This window comes from Lissotriton helveticus, chromosome 8 (genome assembly GCF_964261635.1).
Source record: "Lissotriton helveticus chromosome 8, aLisHel1.1, whole genome shotgun sequence".
NCBI lineage: Eukaryota > Metazoa > Chordata > Amphibia > Caudata > Salamandridae > Lissotriton > Lissotriton helveticus.
The window spans coordinates 882,552,923-882,579,684 of NC_136069.1; positions in this window are offsets into that span (position 1 = coordinate 882,552,923).

Here is a 26,762-nt window from a genome sequence, read left to right on the forward strand (position 1 = left end):
TTCATTACAAATTGGAGATAGCCATCTCCCGACAGAAAAAAAGACAAGAGGAATGCTGGGCCCCTAATACTGCCCCTCCCAGCTGGAGTACATAAGCAGTACTTACCCAGCATCCTGCCTGTACAACCAAGCCCAAACAGGAAGGCCGGCTGCCTGGGCGAGAGGGAGGGCTGAATGAATGGGACGAGGACAAGGGGACCCGGAGGAATGAAGATTACCGGTAAGTAATAGAGCATTACCCCCAGGTACCCTATGTCCTCCTCCCATCGATTACAAATTGGAGAATACCAAAGCAGAAAACCGGCCTTCCAAATCCACAAGCACACCCAGGAAACCACAACAAACCCAGCAACCCAAGGGAGCAGCGAGAAGGAGGGAAACGGGGACCGCAGGAAGCAACCGGCCCGCAACCCAAAACAGGACAGCAGGGAACAAACAAGAACCGGAGACAACCAAGAAAAAGACAGAAGGCCAGGGCCCCAACAAGGAGGCCGCCAACCAGAGAAACTGGAAACAGGGCAACCAGGACCAAGACCCAAAGGACACGGCAAAGGAACCCATCGGACAAGGCCGCCGAGCCCAGGACCACCCTGAAGGCAGACCGGACCCGACAGCAACCCAGACACAGACCGAACCCCGCCGAGGGGGCCCAGGAACCAGGAAAGAAAAGACCAGCACCCCCAAGGCCACCAACCACTAAGCCCCCAGCCCAGAGGGAGGAGCCAAAGGAAGAGCACAGGGGCCGAACAGGAGCGAGACCCCAGCCAAAATTAAAAGGACAGGGAAGGAGACCGAGACCCAAAACCCCAGGAGGCCAAAAGCACCACAGAGAAGGAGGCCGCAACCCAAACCCAGAAGGCCACAAAACCCAGAACAGAAAGGGCAGAGGAGGGCAACCCAAAAACCACAGGCCAGAGAAGCCCCCAAAAAGAACCAGCCAAAAACCGACCAACAACGGGGAGGCCAACAAGGACCGGAAACCAAAAAAGAACAAACCAGCAAGGGAGGGGACAGGGCCACCGGCCACAACCCTCCAAAAAACCCCAACCCCAAAAAGGGAGGGAAAAGCAAGGCAGGACGGGAGCCCTGGGCAACCGGGAACCCCCGGCAGCACCCAAACCAGGAAACAACCAGGCATGAACCCGCCAAAACACAGAGCCAGAAAACCAGGACCAGAGCCAAGCAACCAGCCGACGCAGGAGGACCCGCAGGCCCAACCAACTCCCAGAAGGAGCCCACGCAGCGCCCAGGCAAAAGCAAAAAAGACAAGAAGGGACAGAGACCCCCAGCACACCACCGCCGTACCACACAGAAGGCCGGAAAAAGAAACAGAGGAAACCGCCAAAGCGGAAACCGGAGGAAGCAGAGAAGGCAGAGGGCCAAGCAGTAGCAAAACGCCAGACAACCCCCAGCCAGGAAGGAGGACCCCACAGAGGCAAGAGGAACACCACAGAACCGCACCCCAACCAGAGAAGGGGGGGTGGGGCACCCAAACAGACACACAACGGGAACAGAGCCCGGGGAAGCGAGGAAAGACAAGAGGGATCCAGGACACCAGAATCAGGAAAGGACCCGGAACGCCCAGCAAAACACACCCCACAGCCGGCCAAAAAGCGACATCACAGCCAGCCAGCCAAGGAGGCACAGCCCGAGGCCCCCCCAAACCAGCAGGAGGCCGGCAGAACCGGAGCAACAGGAGGCAACACAGGACACGCCAACCCAGAAGCATTGAACATCAGGACCCCGCACAGGCCCAAACAGTGGAACCACAACCCAGGAGGAGGCTAACGAAGAAGGAGCACCAGGGCAAGAGGTAAACCTGAAGCCCACAGCGACCAACGGAAACCCCAGAACTAGGCGGAAAATGGAAACCCAACCACAGGCGAACCAAGCACGGGAAGAGAAGCACCGCCAGGAGCCGGCCCAGAAGGACCCACCAGGACATGGCCACAAACCGCAGAGCGCCCAGCCAGGACACACAGAGGGAGCACAGGCAAAGGCATAGAGCCGAAAAAGGCGACCAACAGGCACCCAAAACCCACAGGAGCGGAAAAGCCCCAGCAGACACTTAGCCAGGAACCCACGACAGGAACCACACGAGACCAGGACCCCTCAGGGAGCAAAACGCATCCAGAGGCCAGACGGGCCCCCAACCGGGAGAACCACTGAACAGAAGAGGGGAAACAGGAGCCACGTCAAGGACACAGCAGCAGTGAAAGATAGCCAGGCCCAAACACCAGCAGCATGAAACCCAGGAACTAAAGGTGAACCGCCACCGGAACAACACCCCGGGGGGGGCAAACGAAGGAAGAGCAGGCGCCCAACCACACCAGCTGGGGAAGCCCACACAAGGCACTCCCAGGTGGCCCCAACCAGGAACAAACCAGGCCCGACCAAACGGAACCCCAGAGAACAGACGAGAGCAGGAACAACTGCAGAACCAGGAGGGGTGGCCAGGAACACCGTAACAAGCCCAATGCAAGCACAGTGAGAGCCAGGGAAGGAGCAACCAAAGACGGAAGCACCCAGCAAGGACGAGGCACACAGCTGGAGACAGCACCACCCAGCCGGACCCCCGGAGCAACCAAGCACACAGAAGGCCCCGGGACAAACACCTATAAACCCCAGGCCAGAGCAAAGGAGAACATAACTGCGCACAGGAGGCAGCACGAGTAACCCCGGAACACAGATACGCCAACCCACAGAACAGGGCGGAAACACAAACAAGACCCGCAGGCAGAGGGGGCAGAGCACCGCAGAGAGCATCAGGCAGTACACCAGGAAAACCCCAAGGGAAACCAGGCGCAGCCTTGGGACGGGAGGACAAGAGCCAGGAACCCAGAGCCCCCATTCACCAACCCAAACAACCACGCAGAAACCAGGAAGCGGAGGGGAACACCCAGCACACCCAAGCGGAGCAGAAGCCACAATCAAACAGGCCGCCCGCAGGGAGGGCAAGGCCCCAGAGTAACAGCTGGCAGACAGAGGCAGCAAAGAAAGCGGGGCAACAAAAAAAAGCGGGGCAGACCAACAGGAACACAGGGGAGCCAACAGAACAACCAAATGAGCAGGAACACTGTCCCACCACCAGCCGGGGGGCAGGGAGTCAAGGAGGATCCTGGAGCATGGAGGACCAGAAGCGTACCCCAACAGGTCGCATCCAAGGAAGCGAGAGGTAACCCCAACCCGCAGGGCAAGCAGACACAGGAAGAACGCAAGCAAGCAGGCATGAGGCCCCGGGACAAAACTAGCACTCCCACGAGCCAAAGCTGCCAAAGGGAGCAGCAGAGCCCACCACACCAGGACCCCTGCACAGCACACAGCCCCCAGAGCACCTCAAAAGGAAGCACCCACCAGGCCCGAGAGCCCAGTGTGACAAGACTGCGCCACAAGAAGGTGACACCATGCCCCCCCTGCAAACAAGGGAGGACAGGACAGCCGAGCAAGACACCAACAGCAGAGAAAACGGGGCACCCATCCCCGCCATGGAGCGCCACAACCAGGGAAAACTCACGTCGCAGAAAAAGAAACGATGTAAGGAGCCAAAGCCAGCACACCAGAGGGTAAAACCTCACGGCAGGTGGGAGTAGAGCCCGACCACACGCACCATCAGAGGCCCTCCGAAGTGCATAGGAACCCCAAGAGCACCAACCATGAACCACCAGACCGAGGCGTACAAGATACGACCCGGGCACACCAGCACCAAAGACAGACACCCCAACCTCCCGCAGCATAACCAAGCGGAAAGAGGCAGCAACAGCCACCACAGGCCGGGGGAAGAAAGCACCCAAGAGGGTGCCACCAGACAACAAGGCCTCCACTGCCAGCACACAGACATGGCAAATGAAACATGAAAAGAAGAATGAAGGAAGCCCCACGGAGCAAAGGAAAGTGGAACAGCCCCAGATCCGGGCAGGCCGCAGCCCGAACAGTGCACTCCCAGGACGGAACCAGGGACCTCAAAGTGGAAGAGGGCGGGAGCCATGGGCAGGAACAGAGAGCCAGCGGCACGGATTCCCGGTGCGCGCAACAGCCCAAGAACACAGCATCAGCTCCAGAGTAGAAAACACCCTCAGGTAAACACAGCACAGGCAGCAGCACGCCCCAGCAGTCCCCGGGAGCCAAAGGTCCCGCAGCTAAACACTCCAGCAGCTCGCATAAGGGCTAATGAGAACATCATGAGTACCAGAAGCACATGACTTCCTAAATGCATTTAAACTTCTTCCTGCACGAGTTTAAAGCACAGTAATATGCACATCATAGCACCGGATATAACCTGAAGTGGAGGAAAGAAACAGGCATGATAAACTGCATTCCACTGCGGACAAAACACCAAGAGAGAAATGCAAGTGCGAGAATCACATGTACCGGGTCAAGTATTCATAAGCAGCGAAGGGAAGAAAAACCGACAAACGACACTCACCCGGAGTGGGGGGCAAACCCCAGGAAAAAGGCCCAACTCCAAATGCCAGCACACCAGGAGACTGGCAGGAGTCCATCAAACACGGCACATCTCACCCGGCCAAGCTCGGGAAGGCGAGCCCCTGATTCGGAAGAAAACGGGAAATCCAGCCCCAAACACGAAGGGCCGGGAGGCCATGCAAAGCAAGCAGGACACCAGCTCCAACAGGGACTTCCATCAAGCCCGGCAGGCCAGGAGACAGTCCAGGAAACCATGCTCCCGCACAGCTAGGCAGCCGGGCGGGGGTGAAGAGAAACACCCCCACTCCAGCCCAGCAGGAGCAGCACCAGCACAGTTAAGTCCATTCTGTCGACAGACAGAATAAAAGAACAGGCAAGATGCTGGGTAAGTACTGCTTATGTACTTCAGCTGGGAGGGGCAGTATTAGAGCCCAGCATTCCTCTTGTATTTTTTTCTGTTGGGAGATGGTTATCTCCAATTTGTAATGAATGGTACGAGGACATAAGGGACCTTTGGGTAATGAGACAAGAGGAATATTAGCTAATACTCAGGCTTTGACAAAAGCACCAGATATTCCTTGGAAAATACTTCAATTACATCTGGTTAAGGGGAAAGAAATACACTTTCACAAAATGCTACTTGGATTCTCATAACAAAATTAACAATCTTTCTGACTCACATTATCTGAATGCACTCAGGAGGAGAGCTTGAACACTAGTTATGTTTTAAGTATGAATACCAATTTCTGGAGTACACAAAGGAAAACAGTGAACGCCAATCACTCTAATTTTAGTAATTTGAATGATAATTCAAAATCTAAAAGTAAATTAAAGCTTACAAACTATCCCCTGTATCACCACTTTGAAGAAAATCAAAGAAAACATAAAAGAGAGAACTCCACTATCCAGACTTCATTAAAACAACTAACAGTCAATACCTTTTTTTATCCAGAGAAAAGTTAAAACCCGGAGTTCACAAAATATCTTTCAATTTATTAAAAGGATTTGGTTGCACCTAAATTTAATGTGGTGAGTAAGGGAGGAATTCCACGGTGAGAGCAGAAGTGTGAGCCTCTGATCTGCAATGGAGAATGAGAATTGCCTTCTAAACGAATGGGCACGCTGGGCAGTTTCCTGGGGGCCCCACGAGCATAGGGGTCCCATGCAGACCAGAATGTAATACTCATTTTCCATTAAACATTTGTATTCCTGTGAATGGTTGTGTAGGCAGGGCTCAGTGCACTGCTTTGCCCAGGGGCCTATCAAGCTGTTAAGACAGCTCTGAGAATGAGTCCAGATGGAAAGCATGTCCTGTGCTTTTCACTGGTGCCTGACTTCTGCTAGTGGACGGTCTTCCAAGAGTACACAGAAAACAGTGGGGCATATTATCAAGGACAGGCGATACATTATCACTGCTTTTATCGGCAGGAAACTGCCAATAAAGTGGCGATAATGGCCTTGATAATATGCTCTATGAATTCCAATTGAAGCCCATGTTAGATGTGTTCACATCTAACATGGGCTTCGATTGGAATTCATAGAGCATATTATCAAGGCCATTATCGCCGCTTTATCGGCAGTTTCCTGCCGATAAAGGCGGCGATAATGTATCGCCTGTCCTTGATAATATGCCCCAGTGTTTTTACAATATTCATCGGTACGCGTTACAGAGAAAGATGAGTTCTGTTTTGTTTAAATAAGTAAGTCATAACAGTTCCAGACAAGGTAGTTATTTGCAGGATTATAAAGACCCACACAGTATTGCTTCAAATTGCGCAAATTGCAGCGCCTATTTTAGAACCTGCCCAAGTTAGGAGCTGAGCAGTCACCACAGGTAAGTGTCCAAGCAAGCCTATGCCCAAAAGTAATAATATCAATGCATGAAAATATGTGTGAATACTGTTTGTGAAGACTATTCCTAATTTATTTGCTCAAAAGTGTTAAACTCTTGCAAAAATATCCTGCAATACTGATGGAAATGAACTGTTACTTACATTGAGGCATTTCGCCAAGTACAGAGTACAAGCTGGTCCAATGTATCTCATTTTCATACAGTAGATTGTAAGTTTGAAAGACGCTTGCGAAGCTGTATTGTAACGGATCCCAAGAAACAAATAACTTCAAAACTATCTTTTCAACTAGCTTAAGTCGATCATTTATTGGGATTTATGTGGATGTGGCGCAAGTGTTAGAATTGTGTAATTTAAGCTAATGCAGAGTGGATTATAGTTCCGAAATGCTTTGTCCACTTTCGAAAAAGCTCAAAGTAGGGTACTCTCTTTATGGGAGTAGTGTTTTTACTCAGTTCCTTTTAGGACGACTTTGTGTTAGTTCGTCCTCTTATATGATGTTGAGTGATTTGAACTTCATAAATAATTCATGCATTCATTTCTTAAATATTGATTGACATTAATTTGCCTTGGGTTAATGTTCAACTTTAATAAGACTTTATAGTTTGAAAACTTAACAACTCTCTGTCTCTTCCTTGTGGAGTTTAATATGCTTCATGTTATTTGAATGTATTGATTTGTTGATCAGCCTCAGTTGTGAACTTCAGTTCTTCAATAGAGCTTTAAAGGCCCAACATTTGCCCAAAGAAAATTGCTAACAAAATCATTGGTCCAAATTACCCTGTTAACAATTGTTTTTCATCACACCCCAAAATTACAAGTAGTCTTATGTAAAGATAAACGTAGATTTGGATTAACCTAAATCAAAATCAAGTTACTAATTTATAATTTTTTTGTTTAACTTTGTTTTTATACATTTCAGGTGCATTAGGTATGGTACATTACAATAAACACATGCCCCTTTCGCACACCCAGCATCCAAATACCCTACCCCCCTCCCGAACAGAGGGTGTACAGGCTCGGGAGACATATGTAAGTACTGTGTCCATGAGAGCATGTTCAGGGCAGGCCTCATCAGTCGGTGTACTCAACCACCCCATGAATTGACATTGCCCCCCTCCCCCCAAGACCCTCGAGACTCCAACACCCCCCTCCCACCCCCCTCCCCCTCCCCTCCCACCCGGTGTGTCGCTTTTTTGCCTGGTAGGGGCGCGGGGACAGAGTAGCTGCGCTTTTCCCATCATGTGGGGACGTCCCCTGTGGAGGATATGTCAGTAAGTCGCATCAATCATAAGTATTTTGGGCATGTGATTTTGTTGAATTCCGTGGTTAGCAGGGTAAGGAAGGGCTGCCAGATGGTAGTAAATGACGTTGTGGATTGTGTGAGAGTTGCCTGTATTCTTTCCATGACCAATATATACCAGAGTCTGTGGAGCCAGCCTGTGTGTGTGGGACGCCTCGAAGTGCCCCAAAGCAGGAGGATGTGTTGAACTGCAGCCCCCATTGCTAACCCCATTTGCTTTCCTCTGATCGATTTTAGTGGGAATGTGAGTGCATTTGGGAGCCCTAATAGTGTATAGGCTGGGAACTGGAGAATGTCTGTGTCAAAGTGTGCAGAACTGCCGTCCAGTAGTCCCTCACCTCTGCGCAGTCCCACAGCAGGTGGGTTAGAGTCCCTGCTTCGTCACAGCCCCTCCAGCATGTGGGGCTATGGTGTGGGTTACCTTTGTTTAGTCAGGCTGGAGTCAGGTACCAATAAGACGTGACCTTAACTGCTGTTTCTCTACTGGCCGTGTTCCTGGCCATGTGGTAGGCCCTGTAATATATATCCCGCCAATCATTATCTGTGAGGCTTCTCCCAAACTCGGTTTCCCACCTTCTCTGGCCCGCAGAGCGATGTGGGAGCGGCTTGGGCTCATCATTGTATAGAGGTTCGTGATTGGCTGTCTATCGGTCATTTTCGTGAAGAGCCATTTCTCGAAGGCCGTGAGTCGCCTGCCCACTAGCGTCCGCGTTTCCGGCTGTGACAGCCAGTGTCTGATATGCAAATACTGATATCGCCGTGGGGCACTTAAGTTATACATTTGTTATGTTATGTTATGTTATGATTATTTATTACGCGCACAGCTGCTCCAGCCAAGGAGCGTCCTGGCGCCAGACAAGGTAACAACATAACAAGGCTAAAGAAGGTGATGGACTAGGGTACAGAGATGAAGGAAATAAAAAAGTCTTAACAGCCCTACGAAATGAGGAAAGATCGTCAAGAACACGGATCTTTAAGGGAAGGGAGTTCCACAGCGCCGCAGCCCGTACTCGGAATGAGCGGCCACCAGCACGGCTAAGCTTAAACCGGGGGACTACTGCGAGTTCAAGGTCCGACGAACGTAGAGAGCGAGCCGGCACATAAGGAGATAAGAGGTTCAGAAGGATCTGCGCCGAGGAGCCCTTAAGGATCCTATAGGACAAACAGAGCACTTTAAATTGAATCCTCTGCTTAATCGGCAGCCAATGGAGAGAGCGCTGAGTGTTGGCAGTAGAGCAGAACCTGGGTAAGCCCACCACTGCTCTAGCGGCGGCGTTCTGCACACATTGCAGGCGAGTGACTTCGGCCTGATTTATCTCTACCAAAAGGGAGCTGGCATAGTCAAGCCGAGATATCACTGTCGCCTGCACCACAAGCTGCCTAGTCGAGGCGTCAAAAAATGTTAGCACAGGTCTTAGGCCACGCAGGATACCAAAACAGCAGGCAGCAGTTCTCTTTGTGTGGCAGACAAAGCTGAGGGCCGGATCTAACCACACCCCGAGATTTTTTATCTCCGAAACCGGAGTCGGGGTGGGACCAAGCTCAGAGGGCCACCACATATCGGCCCATAGCTCCGCTTGCTTGCCGACAATCATGATTTCCGTTTTTTTTACGTTCAGCTGGAGACAGTTGGAGTTCATCCAGCTGGCGACCGCCCGGAGTCCACTCTGGAATCTTGGGGCATCCAAACAAGAATCCCCGCTGAGAGTGACCGCCAGCTGAGTGTCGTCAGCGTATGACACCATGGTCATGCCCCACTGCTTGACGACATCAGCCAGCGGCCTCACGTATAGATTGAACAACGTGGGACTCAGCGAAGATCCCTGAGGGACCCCAAGATCCAGAGGGTAAGATTTTGACTGGTGGGGCGGAACGGCCATGTAAAAAGATCGTTCGGCAAGAAAAGAGCGGAACCACTGAAGAGCGGAACCAACGACGCCAGCTTCCTCCAGGCGCTGCAGAAGAATCCTGTGCGAGACGGTGTCAAAGGCGGCGCTAAGATCTAATAAAACGAGCGCCGCCGTTTGACCCGAATCTAGCACAGTGCGCAGGTGTTCCACCATAAAGAGGAGAGCCGTCCATGTGCTGTGCCCAGCACGGAATCCGTTCTGCGTGGCATCCAGAATGTTGGCCCGCATAAGATGGTCTGTGAGAGCAGTGTTGACATGCGCCGCCGCAACTTTTGCCGGCCACGGAAGAAGCGATATTGGACGATAGTTCTTGGGTTTATGAGCGTCAAGAGACGGCTTCTTCAAGATGGGCATAACCACTGCCTGCTTCCACTTGGCAGGAACCACACCAGATGCAAGCGAGATGTTAATCAAGGAACAGATCGGCAAAAGATCGAAAAATGCCGGATCTCTTAGCAAGGCCGGTCTCAAAGGATCTGCCGGAGACCCAGACTTAACTTGCTGAGCAAGTTTCTTGAAGCTTTCAGGTGGAAGGCTGGGAAGAGAATGTAAAACATCCTGCACTGGGGGGCTGGAAGGCCCTCCACCATGTGGCAATGCCAAGGGAAAGGCTTGATAGATGGCTTGAACTTTTCCTTTTTCCTTTAGGGCATCAAGTTGAATGAAGCCGTCTAGGTCGAATAGATGTCCCGCCGACCTGCAGTCAGAACCTCTCCACTGCTTGAACGCCTGAGGCTCCATCCCCGGGGCAAAGGCAGGGTTGTCAAAAAACAGCGTGATAGGTGAAGGGAAGGTGGTGAGCCCCCTGCCACCCCGTCCCACAGTCTGAGTAACGTGCGAGCAATGGGTGACCTATTAAGGTATGCCGGCCTATCCGAGCTTTTTAAAAAGGGGACCTTCCAAAGCGACATCTGGGCCATCGCTCTGTCCTGGAAGATCCATCTCTTTTCTGACTCGGGGCGGTTCCATTCTAAGAGATAGCGTAGGTGTGTCGCCTGGAAATCCCTCAGCAGCTTAGGAATCCATAATCCCCTCTCTTGTGGTGCCCGTTGAGCGAGATTCCTGTGCATCCGTAGGCACTTCCCTGTCCATACGAACTCCTGTATTACGTCTTGTAGCTTCTTTAGCATTCCTAGCGGTGGAGTCACAGGAATGATCTGGAATATATATAGAACCTTGTTCAGCAGGGACATTTTAACCACCGCTACGCGACCCAGCAGTGATAGCGGTTGTTGTCGCCATCTCCTCAGGTCTCCCTGAATTTGGGTGTAGAGGTCTGAGTAGTTCCGGTCGACGGTCTGTGCTGTGCTCGGTGTCAGGGTGATTCCCAGGTAGGGGATCGAGGTGCGAGAAGACAATCCCCCATATGTCATCGGTCCGCCAGAGGACTTGCGATCGTTGCGGCCTAGCGGAAGGATCATGGACTTCCCCGTGTTCATTTTGAACGCCGATACTTTCCCAAAGGCCTCCATTTCTTTCATAAAAGCTGGCACAGACTGCTTGGGATTAACCAAAGCCGCCAAGATGTCATTGGCGTAAAGGCTGTTGGTATGTGGTTAGCCCCCGAACGTGATACCGGTCATATCAGGTTTATCCCTGACTTTTTGCGCAAGTAGTTCTATGTAGAGTGCAAAGAGTAAAGGCGAGAGTGGGCACCCCTTTCTGGTGCCCCGTCTGATGTCGAAGGATTGCGAACCAATGCCGTTGGCGGGGATCGCAGCGCGGCTTGTGTCATAGCAGCTGCCGACCCAAGCCCTGAAGCGACCACCTATTCCAAATGGCACTAACATCTTGTCCAGAAAGCCCCAGTCCACCCTGTCAAACGCTTTCTCAGCGTCGACACAGAGTAGCATTGCATCGGAGTTGTTAAAGTGGGCTTTGTCGATTACATGTAGGAGTTGCTTGGTGTTGTCACTGCACTGCCTACTTGGGATGAATCCCGACTGATCGGGCTCTATGATGCCTGGCAAACATGATCCCAGTCTTGCCGCCAGTATCCCCATAAAAAGCTTGAGGTCGAGATTGAGCAAAGATATGGTCCTGTAGGCGGCGCATTGCGCAGCATCTTTGCCCGGCTTAGGCAATACTATGACGTCGGCCGCAAGCATGTCGGCGGAATTAAGCTTGGCCCTTGGAAAGAATTAAAGAGCTTGGTCAGGAGGGGCGCTAGCAGGGGGTAAAATGTCTTATAAAAACCTGCGGAGAAGCCGTCTGGCCCTGGTGCTTTCAGAGGCTTTAGGCGCGCTATCGCGGATATCACTTCCTCCATCCGGATAGGTGCGTCTAAGGAAGTGGCGCCCGCCGCATTGAGTGCCGTGACCGCCGCTTCCCGCTTAGTATCTAGAGATGGATCTGCACTGTAGAGCAAGGCATAGAAGGCCCGAAAGGCTTCTGCCAATTTATCGTCTTCTTGGAGCTCCTGCCCGTGGTTGCCCTGAATAGTGGTGACTTTAGACCTTTGGACCCGCGCTCTTAGCTTGCTCGCTAGCAGTCGCCTGGTTTTATCGCCACCCACATAATAGGTATGTCGCAGCCGAAGGGCTGCATACTCCGCGCAATCTAAATCTAGTCCTGCAAGCTGTACCCTGGCCGCTTTTAGCTGCTGCCATATCCTGGGGACCCCGGTGCGGCTGTGTGCTCTCTCTAGTTCCGACTCTTGTGCCGAAAGCGCCTCCCTTTTGTCCCTGCGGTTCTTGACCTCAGCCGCATATATCGCTAAGAGATCTTCACGCACCATCGCCTTAAGTGCTCCCCATACCGCTGTCATTGGTACGTCAGATGTGTTGTTGAGTGCAAGGTATTCAGAGATGCATTTATGCAATTGTTGTGTAACCCCTTGTCGCTGTAGAAGGGCCTCCCGTAAGCACCATTGGCCTCTCAGTGTTTTCATGTGTGGACGGTCATCGTGAGTGTAACCACATCGTGGTCTGAGAGTGCTGTCGGGACTATGTCTACGTCTGTTACTGTTCCGGCGAGATCAGGGGACCCCACAAAATGATCTAGTATAGCATAGGTGCGGTGCACATGAGAGTAAAAAGTGTACAGAGTAGTGTGGAGGTGTGCCTCCCGCCAAATGTCAGAAAGGCCTCTGCTAGCCAACCACTTTCTTCCCTCCAGGGACATCGCCCCAGTGGCGGTGACCTGATCTGTCCTTGTCGTGGTCCATCACCAGGTTAAGATCACCACCCACAAGTGTGAATCGTGTCGGGTGTGCAAGGGCGTCTGACAGGGCCCCCTTAAGGAAGGACTCTTGCCCGGAATTTGGGATGTATACAGATCTGATGACCATGGACATGTTCCCCACCCGCTTGTTATAAGCTGGGAGCCTGCCCTTAATTTCAGTGACCTAGTCCCCCACATGGCCGTTAAAATGACTAGCGAACAGAATGGCGACCCCCGTTTTTTTCTCATTAGTGGAAGAGTAGAGTTGGTGAGGGAAGGATCTGAAGCACCCAAGTTCTCCAGGTATGATAGCAGTGCCCGCCGCTAGATAGGGTTATTGAGCCCTTTTACATTCAGGGTAATGACTCTAAGGGTGGTGTCAGACATGATTCCCATTAATTTGGAAAGTGCAAATTCCCGGGGGAGATGCCTTTCTCTGATGGCTCGCATAATCCTCCCAAGTGTGTGACACACTGGTGCCGTCCCCACCCTCCCTTCCCTCCACCCCCCAGGCCCACCCCCTCCCACCCCTTTCCCAATAAACCGCCCCCTTCCCCATCTTCCCAATATACCAACTCCTGGACCTCACCACTCCTCCCCGCACCCCAACCCCTACAAGAAACCCCCAACAATTTGTCATAGTCCCAGGCCTCGAAACTTGTATCACAGGCTTATAGTGAAGTTTCCTGGTTGGGCGTGTAATTGTGGCGACCTCTACGGCCCCCTGACCGCCCCCCCCCTCCACAGACCAGCGTTGTCGTATTGCCAAGAGAGTCCCCATCTCTCAGTCAAATCATTCTGTAGGAGACGTGTCTCTGGACACCTCCTGGATGGCCAAGGCCCATTCTTGTGAAATAGTGGCTGGGTCTGGTTTCAGTTCCGCATTGGGTGAATGCCTGGGACCGACTCTTTGCCACCCTCCCCGTGAGGGTTGCTGGGATAGTCCTGGTGAGGTAGACCCTTCGTTGTGCTCAATATCCAGCAGGGCACAAGTATCTTGAAGGGATCTCAATTGTTGCAAGGTTCCCTGCCATTGGAAAATCAGGTGAAAAGGGTATCTCCAAGAGTATGGGATCCCCTTGTCATGCAGGAACATCGTGGCATGAACGCGTTTCTCTTTTGAAGTGTGATGGCCGACAGGTCCTGGAATAGTGTCACTGGGTAACCCTGATATTGAAGATGTTGCTGCTGACGGACTTCACAAAGGATTCTCTCTTTTAATGGGAAGTCTGGTAAAAAGGCCAAGATATCCGGAGGAGGACCAGACTCGCGCCGTGCCAATCCTACTCTGTGTGCCCTATCAATATGACCGTCAAAGTCTGCAGGCTCCCCCAAAATCTCCCAAAACAAGCCTTGCAGGTACCCTGTGATGTCCTGTCCTTCTGCTTTAGATGGGACGCCTCGGACCCGAATGTTGTTGCGCCGAGACCTGTTTTCGAGATCCTCTGCGTGCGCTTGTAAGTCTACTTGTTGGTCTCGGTGGAGCTGTTCGACTTCCTCGCTTCTGGTCTGATCCGAGTCCTCGACGGCCGCCACTCGCTCCCCCAATCCGTCCACCTTGCGGCGTATCTCTCGGACCTTCCCAACCACTTCATGCTTTAGCTTGTAGAAATCTTCCCGTAGGGAGTTGAACAGGGTCTCGAGGAATGACTTGGTGATGGGCACCTCTCTGTCTCCCGGGTCCATGTGTTGCTTCAGCGCTGCTGGAGAAGGGGGCCCCCTATTTCCCTTGGGAGGGCCCTTGAGGAGTATGTCAGTAAGCGCGCGCTCACCCTTCTTCCTTGTGCTGGCCATACTAGGCCGCCGTTCACCGATTCTGTTACCCCCCTGTTTGTTAGGGTGCAAGGGGTCTGCCCTTTGTGTCTTCGCCGTAACCGGTCAGTATGCAGAATGGGAAGTTTTCCACGTAAGCTGAGGGGAAATTCTTCTCCCCGTTGGGGGTCTGTGGGGTGGTGCGGGGGGAGAGAAAGCGGCCACCGTCAACCCCCGGACACCCTTCACTAGTCCACCGCATCGCTGCTGCGCTGCTGTCTCTGTAGACTCCCGTTTAGGTGGCACTCTCCTTTGCTGGTTTCCTCAGTGCTGGCCGCCGGTTCACTAGGACCTGATGTCCCCCTCCAGCTATTGCCACCACTCACCTGGTCGTGGCCCAGAAGGCCTTTCCACTGATTCTGCTTCTGTAATGAAGGCCCTTTGTGTGGGGGAGAATCGCAGGCCCAGTCAATTCCCCAGGTGTGAGCTTCTGTGGGCCGGCGCCCCTACCGCTGTCTCTGTGTGGTAATGGCGCCCCTGGAGAGAGCACCTTCGCAGTGTCAGGCCACAGCACGCCGCACCACCCAGGGCCGCGCTGTCTCAAAATGGCGCTGTGTGCTCCAGCCGGCGCCGGGATTCGCGTGGGAGCCCGAGCGTCTGGGCCCAGCTGCCCCTCGCCTCCACCCCGTCCCCTTGGGTCGCGGGTGCTGCCTCCCCCACGCACCTTCGTCGACAGACGCCAGCTGGTGTCCTCTGGGAATCAGCGCCCGGATCTCCGTCTCTCTATCGAAGGCCCCACAGCCCCGGCCTCAATTTTCGCGCCTCCGCGTGCGCTGCGGTCCTCCTGCTGCTCACTGTCCCAGGGTGCCTCAGCCGGACTCCCGCTGCTCCGTTGGGCCGCTGCCATCGCCCTCAAGCAACGCACAGATGTAGGCGGCGCACTGCCGGTGGGCCCGCCAGCCCGTTGGAGCCCAGGGTCTCCCTTGCTGACCCCGGTCTTGTCCGCTACTGCGCTCCCTCCTTCAGGGCGCCATTTTGCGGCAGCCGAGGGTGGATCGTAGCGGGCTCTCGCTGTGTCTCTCGAGCCCCAGATTCACTCACAGATAAAGCACCGAGTATCTGCACGCTTCCCCGCCAGCACTGGTGCTCCGATGGGGATTTATTATGCAGGATTTGGCCAGCGAGGGGAGTACGGTAAGGGGAGCCTCCTGGAGCAGCGTCCTCCTAGGTCGCCATCTTCGTCACACCCGCTATAATTTTTAAGATACAGTTTGGAAGTAGTGAAAACATGCCATGTTCTTGTTATATCAATAATTTTTTTAATGAATTTTTTACTTGTAGGTCGGAGAGTAGCACATCGGGTAACATAGCAACTGGTATGCGACTGCTATGCGTGGTTGTATGCTGCATGCAGGTCGTTTATCTAGCTGGTGGAGAATACAGATTTGGTGAAGGAATGACACATGGTGGGGGAAGGGGGCATCAGATTATAGTTGGCTGGAAGATGAAGATGAATTTTGCAGTTCTTTTCCTGAAATAGAGCAAGAAGGACAATAGTCTGAGTGGCATGGTCAGTGTAAGATCGCACCCTAAGAAGACCTGGATTCATCTGTATTTTGTGAGAATCATTTGCATTTTTAGAATCCTATAATGAATTCATAGCATCTGATGCAGGATCCACTGGAGATGTGGTTTTCACTTGTAGGATAGACTGGTTCTTCAGAGTGATTGAAGTATTTCTGCAGACAGGGCTTTTTTCATTATATGGTCCTTAAGGAAGCAATCAAAGTAAATTTAAATATCAAAGGAGTTGCCACAGACAGGTATAGTGGGAAGCCACAACGTGCATTAGGTTAAGCCATACCTGTACTAGAAAGGGAGTTTGCCTCCATTAACCATGAACAATTCTGCCTTTATTAGGCTGAATTCGGTGTTTAATTTGTGCCGGTGGGCACGGACACTCATTTTTGGACATCAGAATTTATTTTTTATCATCAAACTTTTACTAGTAAGAAGCGAAAGAAAGGCAACAAAAGCAAAACGAAAGTAGAGAATAGAAAGCGGAAAACAATGGCAAGGGGGAAAGTAGGTATCAAAAAGAACTTGTAAGAGAGAGATAACGTTGCGTGGAGTGCATGGAGGCAGTTGAAAGAGGCATGAGGTGGAATTAAGTCTCCACAGCCTTTTATATTTGGCATTTCCGACATGAGGCAGCAAAGGTGGGGGGCTTGGGAGAAAATCTTTGGGTCCTGGCACACATTCTTTTACAAATTAAGCCATGGCTGATTTTAAAGAGGACATCAGACATTGATATAGATCGTGTCCTGACTGACTGACCACCATATCTCCAGTCGGAAGCCCTATCATAGGCCATTTGCTTGTGAATTAGAACGGTATATTATTGGTGCCAGCTGAAGTGGAATGAGAATATTTGAGTTATTTGTTTCTTCTTTGAGATACCATAAGTATTAGTCTTTTTGGAGAATAAAAGATCATTCAAGAACGTCTTCAGAAATATATACATTTAAATATTTGGATGCACTAGTTATGCATGTGGAGATTTAAATTGATATGTTAATTGTAAATACAATATTCAATAGTTAATCATGTTGTGTGCATTTAATTTATTGACACACTTTCAAATTATAAAAATAAGTAGTATGCCTCACACTATAAGGAAAGTACTTTGGGGATCATTGGATGTTGAAATTATTCAGTTGGTTCGGATTTGAGTGATGCAGGGCGGTAGGATAGATTTTTTCATTTAATACTCTAAAAAACCCACAACCTTATATTGGCTTGGATAACATCTGAGCATGTTTGCAGATATTGAATATCATCAGTCACCCGGCCCTTGAGATCTGGTTGAATGCTACTTGCATATATATCATAAGGGTCAAGGCTAGGGTTTTTGATAACCTTTAGACTCAGGGCCTTATGTGGAGTTTAATGCAGCAGGATATCCACCAAAAAGTGTGTCAGAGCTCCTGTCCGGCACAGACAGAGTGCCAGTGATATCATTGCATTCCTAATACGGTACACACTGCATCTACTTTTTTGGGCAAATGTCCTACATCTTCCCAACTTTGAAAAAAGCTTTAAGTCATTTAGGGAAGAGCAAGGTGGTGGTGAGGAGTAAGGAATTGACAGTGGCGGGATGTGCTTGAGAGCTTCAGGTCAATATTTATTGTGACATGTAGGATATCAGGGAGATTTTCATATGGGAGATTAAGGTTTTGTTGCACAATAATTGATGGGATTAAAATGTAGGTGATGCATTTGGGACATTCCTGTTTCTCAAAGGGACTTGCTGCAACTTTGCATTCCTGTGGTTAGAATGGAACAAGTTGAAATGCTCGTCATATGGCGGTAATTGTAGCTCCCATCAGTCATAGCGCTAAAGTACTGCGCTACATTTGTGATGCACATGAATGAGCCTCCCAAAATTCAGCCTGAATTGTGTGTGGTCAATATTGAAATATGTTGGGTACTTTTATTGCACAAAATGCAGATGTATAAATTCCATACATCGAAGGGAACCATAAAATATTTCACAGTTGCATGTAAAACACAGATTTCTTAATCAAAATGACAGTCCCCAAATCCCTCTGTAGATATTTAATATTGCCAGTGCTGCTAAGATTATGTGACATGGATGACCAAATTATGCTGCAAGGTTATATACATTATGTGGCAAATATGCAAAAGATGTAGCACATTCTCTGGCATTATTATTTTCATCAATTTGAACTAGGTGAAATCTAGAAATTTTGCAAATTATGTGGCAAATATTGGAAATCCTAAAGTACGCAATGAACTCTGACGCTACAGAATCACCTAAATCCAAACATTTTAGTTTTAATATTAAATTATTCAAGGAAAGTAAACACAACCTACACCGTCTAACTCCATGCAGTGCGCATCATTAGCTGAACTTTGAGAAAAAAAACTGTATTTCAAACTAACTACCCTAAAGTAAACATAAAAAATGCATAACTGGTTGCGTTTGTAATATGGTTCAATATTGCCACCAGGACTTCTAGAAAATATCATAAATCATGAATGCGTGTGGTCGAAAGAGCCCGTTTAATGTAGCAGACATGAAATATTAACATTATGTGAATGTGTAAGATCAAAAGACTTGTGTAAAACTGAAACACAGCAACATAACTCGAGAAGGAAAAAAGATACAAATGTAACCCAGCACTTGATTTTTCTTAACAATTTACAAATAATCACTTTTTTCAAAATATCTAATTTCCTAAACCTTCATGTGCTCGAAATAGTGCATTTAAAACATATCTTTCTAAACACTGTTCTTTAGGTGCTTATGTTCTAGAGGTTATGCATTTATAGCTATGTTATTTACTTACTGACATTCAAAATAATCCTATTCCTGGATTTTCCTCAGGCTAAATAGCAGGTCTAATTAAAAACTGTAATTGAAAATGAGTCCCTGCTGCCACTACAATTGAACTGGATCAAAATGACGTTGAAGTTCTTCAACAATGCAGACTGTTTCTGTGTCATTGCTCCAAATATTAAGTAGTCCGTGCAATGAAATAGCCAATTTGGCCCAGTAGACATTTCAGCGTAATGCGCAAGGACATTATTTCAAGAACAAGATAAGACTTTTTGAGTACTTACTGCAGGAGTGTGTCTCTATTTATGTTAGAATTAAAGTATTCCTACTTCTTGGAGAAGGCGAAACGAATTTGAGGAGTGAATAGGATTTTATTGCATGAAATTATAAGGTAAACCTATTTACATTGTTTACTGACATTTTGGACATATGCACCGTTTCTCTTTTCTCATTAGCTACTATCCCAGTATTTTACAATATTATTTTTTTTAACTTCTAATGCCCTAATGTTAGCCTTGTTTTCTTTAGACCAATTCTCCATTTGCCATACAATTTCCACTAAAACCATACAACCCCGTTTTTAGCTCATACCTGTTCTCTTCTGCACTTATGAAGTGATATGTTGCTTTTTTGGGTCTGATGTCAGTCAGCTATAGCTTGTGAACTAACTCATGTCTTCAATTATTTTATGTATTTACTTTGCTGTCTCAATGTCACCTTAATTGCTAGTTTATGACACTCCACAGCACTCTACAACATTCTACTCCACTCTACATCACTGTACACCATGCCACTCAACTGTTTGACACTTTACTTCACTCTATGCCACTTTACACCACTCCCCTCTACACTACTCTACTCCCCGCTACGCCACTCTACTCCGTTCTATGGCACTCCTCTCTATGCCACGCCACTCCATACCGCTTTACTCCAATCTACGACACTCCACTTCACTCCACTCCACTCTACTCAACTCTACTTCACTTGATACTACTCCACTCCACAACCTTCCACTCTGCGACATTCTACTCTTTGACACTCTACAACACTGTACTCCACTCTGCACCACTCCACTCTACGGCTCTCTATGCCACGCTATGCCACTCCATTCTACGTCACTCCACTGAGGTAATTATTCAAACCTAGGTCCCCATTTTCCAAAGTAAGCAGCTCTAGCCGCTAGACCACACCTCCACCCTAACATTTTGACAATAGCCTTCAGTCACCATTGCCCTCTATTTCCTTTCACATGATACATTTTTGAGGCCTCTCCTCTTCTTGTTTTTGTCTGTCTGTCTTCGACAGAGCCAGTTAGTCCCATAAGAATAAGGATGTCTTTCAAAGCACGGAAATAAACAGAGCATCTGCTTTATTTAGCAGGTTTTTGACCCATTCAGAGCATAAGGCTATGGAAACTGCTTTAGGAAATTTTAGAAGAAGGAACGGAGAAGCCTGAAACTAAATGATTGTGTGCCTCCAAGGAACAACTGGATGGAGCATGCACAAGGATATGCCAGAAACTACCTTGGTCTCCTTATGGTAGAAATTGAAAAAAAGGCATGATTTGTTTTAATTTACGGTCATTAGTCCACCTGTAGTACTCCAGTACACTGGTCCTTACATCATTCATATCTTGGGAGTGGAAACAACCAAACAATGTGATTCATATCCACATTCTGGTGGTAATGAGTGCAGTTAATGTACTGTGGATGGCCCATAATCCATACTGCGGGTACCGGGGAGCTGTTGATTGCTAAGATGGGCTGTAAGGCACCAATTGATTTGTTTCTCTAAGACCTTGCCTGGATATGGTAGGAGGGAGACGGGTCAGTAGTTGGAGTGGCTGGGTTAGTGATCGGTTTCTTGAGCAGGGAAATGGCTGTGGCTTCTTTCTAGGTGTCCAGGTATGTGGCTGAGCCAATGGAGGCATTAGGGATGAATTTTGATGTTTTGCCGATTAGTAGAAGTCTTTTAGTGAAGACCTAGTGGGGATAAGGGTCAGATAGGACCCCCAGTGGATGGTCTTCATGGTGCCGGTGGTTTCAACGGTGGTGACTGTGTGATGCTATTACTAAAAACACTGTTACTCATTTTCAAAACGAGTTTTATTTATAGTAATTGCCAATGCATTTATATTCTTGCTTCCACTAGTGCACCACCAGAGGGTTTTTATCTCACCAACAGAAAGCCAGAAGGAGCCTGCATATGTAGATGAGAGATTATTGATTTAGTGTTGCATGTTTTGAACGGGTAGTACAAGTGCGTTTGATTTGATTTGATTTGAGGTCATAAAGCGCAAACAATTACCCTAAGGCGTCTCAGCTCTAAAAGGAACCTGGGAAGTGATATCAGTTAGGCTTTAGAAAAGAGCCAAGTTTTTAGTAACTTACGAAAGCACCAAAGAGAAGGAGCAAATTTTATCTCCAAGGGAAGGCGATTCCAGTTGTTGGTCATGCAGCACATAAAGATCCTGCCCCTCCATGAGGGGAGCTTGTAAGCTGGTACAATCAGATTCCTGGCTGACCAGGACCTTTGCCTTCTGTTGGGGATGTACCATCTGAATTTTTCTTTAAAAAAGGTAGGACCTTGTCCCATTATCGCCTTATACGCAACACAAAGCATTTTAAACTGAATCCTTTGGTTCAGAGGTAGCCAATGAAAGTTCACCAGAGCGTGAGAGGCTGACATGTGAATTCAGAGAGAAGTAGATCCATGAAATTTATATTGAGGCTTCTCTGGTTCATCACATGGTGTGTCCTGGTGATGAGAATGAGGATTAGAAATGTGGGCCAATCACAGCACAGTGCACGACAGGTAAAGCCATTTCATGAATGATTGAATGAATGATGAGTTATTTTGTGGTCACAGCTACTCACAAAGAGTGCTCCGGCTCTGTTTTGATGACTCAGAGGGGTAAGGAGGAATACACCACTGATCACCTGTCATTATTGCAGTCTGAATAACAGAGTTTTGAGCTCTTTTTAAATTGTTTACTTCATCTGGAATATACATAATCTGTTCAGGCCATTGATTCCATATCCTGGCCACTCTAATAGTGAAAGAAGAACCTCCCGTCTTTTGCCTTTTAAAGGTAGGGAACCACAATTAGTCCAGCATTGCTAGAACGCAGGAGTCTTCCAGGGCTGTATTCCTTAATTTCTTCATTAAGGTACACAGGCCCCTTATTATAGATGGCTTGATGCATCAGGATCAGTGCTTTGTACATTATACGTTTTTGAACCAGCAGCCTATGAAGCCTCTCCCAAAATAATGATACTGCTGTGTACTTCTGTGTTTTATATAGTAGGCGGATGGCTGTATTCTGCATAACTTGTAAGCACTGGATCAGATATTCCTGGAAGCCCAGATATAACACCTTCGCATAGTACAGCCTTGAAAGACGCTGTCATCGCACCCCACCTGCGGGACATCATCAACACCTCCTTCGACACCGCCACCTTCCCGGAGAGCTGGAAGCACGCCGAACTCAGCGCTCTACTAAAGAAGCCCTCAGCTGACCCCACCGACCTCAAGAACTACCGCCCCATCTCGCTGCTCCCGTTCCCTGCAAAAGTCATCGAGAAGACCGTCAACAAGCAGCTGGCCGCCTTCCTCGAGACGAACGGATCCCTCGACCTCTCGCAGTCTGGCTTCCGGGCCAACCACAGCACCGAGACCGCCCTGATCGCAGCCACCGATGACATCCGAGCCCTGCTCGACAACGGAGAAACGGCGGCCCTCATCCTCCTGGACCTCTCCGCGGCCTTCGACACTGTCTGCCACCGTACACTAGTGCAGCGCCTCAGCAACGTCGGATTCCAGGAGAAGGCACTAGAGTGGATCACCTCCTTCCTCGCCGGAAGGACACAGAGAGTCCGCCTCCCCCCATTCAGATCAGAAGCCACCGAAGTCATCTGCGGCGTTCCTCAAGGCTCCTCGCTCAGCCCAACCCTCTTCAACATCTACATGAGCCCCCTCGCAAACATCGCACGCCAGCACAACCTCAACATCATCTCCTACGCCGACGACACCCAGCTGATCCTCTCCCTCACCAACGACCCCACCACCGCCAGAGCCAACCTTCACAATGGGATGAAAGAGGTAGCCGAATGGATGAAGAACAGCCGCCTGAAACTGAACTCGGACAAGACGGAAGTCCTCATCCTGGGATCCTCACCCTCCGCCTGGGACGACTCCTGGTGGCCCCCCGCCCTCGGCAGCGCACCCAAACCAACAGACCACGCACGCAACCTGGGCTTCATCCTGGACTCCTCCCTCTCCATGACCAGACAAGTCAACGCCGTCTCCTCGTCGTGCTTCAACATCCTGCGCATGCTACGTAAGATCTTCGGGTGGATCCCCACCGAGACCAGGAAGACGGTCACCCAGGCCCTCGTCACCAGCCGTCTGGACTACGGCAACTCCCTCTACGCCGGAACCACCACCAAACTCCAGAAAAGACTCCAGCGGATCCAGAACGCCTCAGCGCGACTCATCCTGGACATCCCCCGTCGCAGCCACATCTCCGGACACCTGAGAGACCTGCACTGGCTCCCTGTCCACAAGAGAATCACCTTCCGTCTCCTCACCCACGCACACAAAGCCCTACACAACCAAGGCCCAGGATACCTCAACATCCGCCTCAACTTCTACGCTCCCAAACGCCAGCTTCGATCGACCGGCCATGCCCTCGCCGCCGTCCCCCGCATCTGAAGAGCCACCACAGGGGGACGGTCCTTCTCCTACCTCGCCGCCAAGACTTGGAACTCCCTCCCGACCCACCTCCGCCTGACCCAGGACCACCTCGCCTTCAGGAAGCAACTCAAGACCTGGCTGTTCGAGCAGTAGCGTACCCCCCTGTAGCGCCTTGAGACCCTCTGGGTGAGTAGCGCGCTATATAAATGCTTTGATTGATTGATTGATTGATTGAAAGAATCAGTGACTTGTCCTATGTGACTTAGGCATAATGTGGAAGCAAGTGAGGAAACTTGTTCAGAATGCGAAACATCTTGAAGCACGTGTTCACTACCGCTGATACCTGTGTTTCAAATGAAAGTTGGGTGTCAAACATAATGCCCAGATTCCTAACCACTTCCAGTGGAAGGGGTGGAGGGGGGACAGTGTCCGGCCAAGCTCCAAACCATCCTGGAAGGGGGTTCCACCCAAACAACAATATTTCTATTTTATCAGGGTTGCACTGCAATGTATTGGCCATCAGCCAATCAAGCAGTGTTACCATACAGCGAGCAAATGCATCCTTCGCAATTATAGTGTGAGCAGGAGTTGGGTATCATCCACATTTGAGATCGCCTTGATGTTAAATAATTCAAACAAAAATGCCAGAAGAGACATATAAATGTTGAAGATTTCAGGACTTAGGGAGGAGCCTTGCGGCACTCCCCACTTCAACTTTTTTCTCCCGAGGCATATGGCTTCATCCAAACCACCTGCTCATGTCTCTCAAGAAAGGAGCCCAGACAACGTAGGGCAGAACCTGTCACACCCTTTGAAGTTCTAACCTGTACAGCAAGGTGTTATGATCTACCGTATCAAGCGCGGCTGACAGGTCCAACAGCACCAGATTTACATTAAGGCCTGAGTCCAGACTGGGTTTCATGGATTCAGAGACCTCCAATAATGTAGTCTTGGTGCTGTGGCAGGCTCAATACCCTGTTTGGGAATGATGGAGCAAGTTATTTTCTGTCATAAAGGTGGTAAGTTATTGATTCACCAAATCTTTCTAAAACCTTTAAGGGTACTAGGAGCAGAGACAATGGTCTAAAATTAGCCAGGGATTGACGATCGGCATTGGGTTTATTAAGCAGAGGAATTACATTAGCTCTTTTCCAATCCTCTGGTAGCGCCCCTGAATGGAAGTGGATGGCAAAGAGCTCATGATATATTGAGGCGATAATATACAAGATGGACCTCAGCTTTTGAGAGGGTTCTGGATCTATTGCAGACCCTGACTTACAATTCCTAAATGCAGATGTCACTTTCTAAAAGGATGGGGCCTGGAAGGACGCCAATTGGATTGTGGAATAGGACACGCAAAATCTCTTATTTAAGATTCCACAGGAGTCTTATTCACCACCTTACGTTGGACTAGAGTTTGAGGATTTTATCTTAAAAAAAGTCACTGAGATGGTTGCATAAGGAGTGGCTAGGGGGAGATGTAAGTTTAGTGTCAGTAAAGTTGGCAACAATTAAAAAAATCACCTTCCTGTCATTGTCAGACTCCTAAATGCATTGTGTGTAAAAGATGCTGAAAAAGCTCCTAAGATTTTTATGGTGGTCTTTCAGGGCCATTCTATAGTGAACTTTGTCTGATTCAAGATAGTGACAATGTCCACAAATTCACTACCAAATTACTCCTATCCTCCACTTCTCCTCCTCCTATTACTATGGTTGACTTACTTAATTCCACTATTTGGCACAATGTTCATTTATTGATTCATAACAAGCCCTTTTACTGGAAGCCCTGGAGACTCAGAGGGTTGATTTGGATTTCCCAACTTTTCTCAGGTTCCACCTTTTTACCTTTTTTGACTCTCCGTTCCTCTTTTGACTTGCCCGCTTCTTTTTTCCACAAATATCTTATACTTAAAGAGGTAGTGATGAAGGCTTACACCCGACTCTCACAAACACATACCCCTTTCACACCACTCACCCCCACTGCAAAGCTTCATTCCTTTCTGCGTACCACTTCCAAAGCATCCGTCATTTACAAATATCCTCATGCCAAAGAGTGCATAAGGCCCAAATCTAAAGTGGAGGAACAATGGGAACATGATCTTGCTGCGTCTTGGCTGATATCCTTGTGCGACAGGATATGGACTAAGATTCGCAAATCATCCAGAGCGGCGAACTTAACGCAATCCTTGTTCTTCATATATAATAGACTACTCCTTACACCATTTGACCTTCATAAGCGGTTTTCAGTAACTCCGGACACTTGTTGGACCTGCTCCTCTCCACAAGCCAAATTATTTCACATGTTGTTCCTTTGTAAATCGGTCCATAACTTCTGGCTACAAGTATGGGCCCAAATCAATCTACCGCCATGTCTTCTTGGGAAGTCTCTCCCCTTGCTGGGAAAATGTTGAACTCAATGTCCGGATTATCGATTTACTGCTGGCTGTAGCGTTTCAACAAATTACACTCAACTGGAAAAATTCTGCTAATATCTCCTTTAGAGCATGGTTGTACAATGCATGCTATAACCATAGGCTGGATACTGATTTTGTCTTTCCCATTCATTTGGGAACGAAACGTACGGACCTGTGGCTCCCTCTCACGATGTACCTTGATATGTGTGTCAACTGTTCATTTCAACCGCAACCTGCCCAGCAAGAAGTCTCCAAACCTCCTTAATCGCCGTTTGCATTCCTCCTCTTCTCCTTTACCATTTTATGTATATGCACCTTTGCTTTGTTGTAACTTTTCCAATTATTGTATTTCCTATCCTTAGCCCTTATGCCCATGTTTCACCTTTAATAACAATTTTGTTGTACTACTCTTATAGCTTGCTACTACATTTTGTATTGACAACTTGCCTTTTTCTCCTGACTAATAACATTCTTTAAACTTAAAAAAGATAGTGACAATGCCCTACTCTTTCCAATTTCTTGTACGTAGCTCTTTCCTGAGCTACTTCCTGCAGAAACCAGCATGCTGAGCGGGTAGTAGTCTTTTGCCAGGCATAATTGGAGCTACAGAGTCTGCCGCTTTCCTAAGTGCTTAAGACTGTGTACCCCTCTACTGCAGAATCTGGGATAGCTGGTTTAGAATCCAGCACAGTGTTCCTTAAATCAGCTAAAGTAACCTTATTGCAGCATCTATTCTCATTTGGCAGCAGGGTGGTTTGGGATACCTTTAGGTGATCAATGTGCCAAGAAAAAGGCAATAGAAAATGGTCTGACCATGTCACTGGCTGGGATGGCTCCCATTTTAATGACACATTCGATAGTATGCATCTATAGCATGGCCAGCTTTATGGA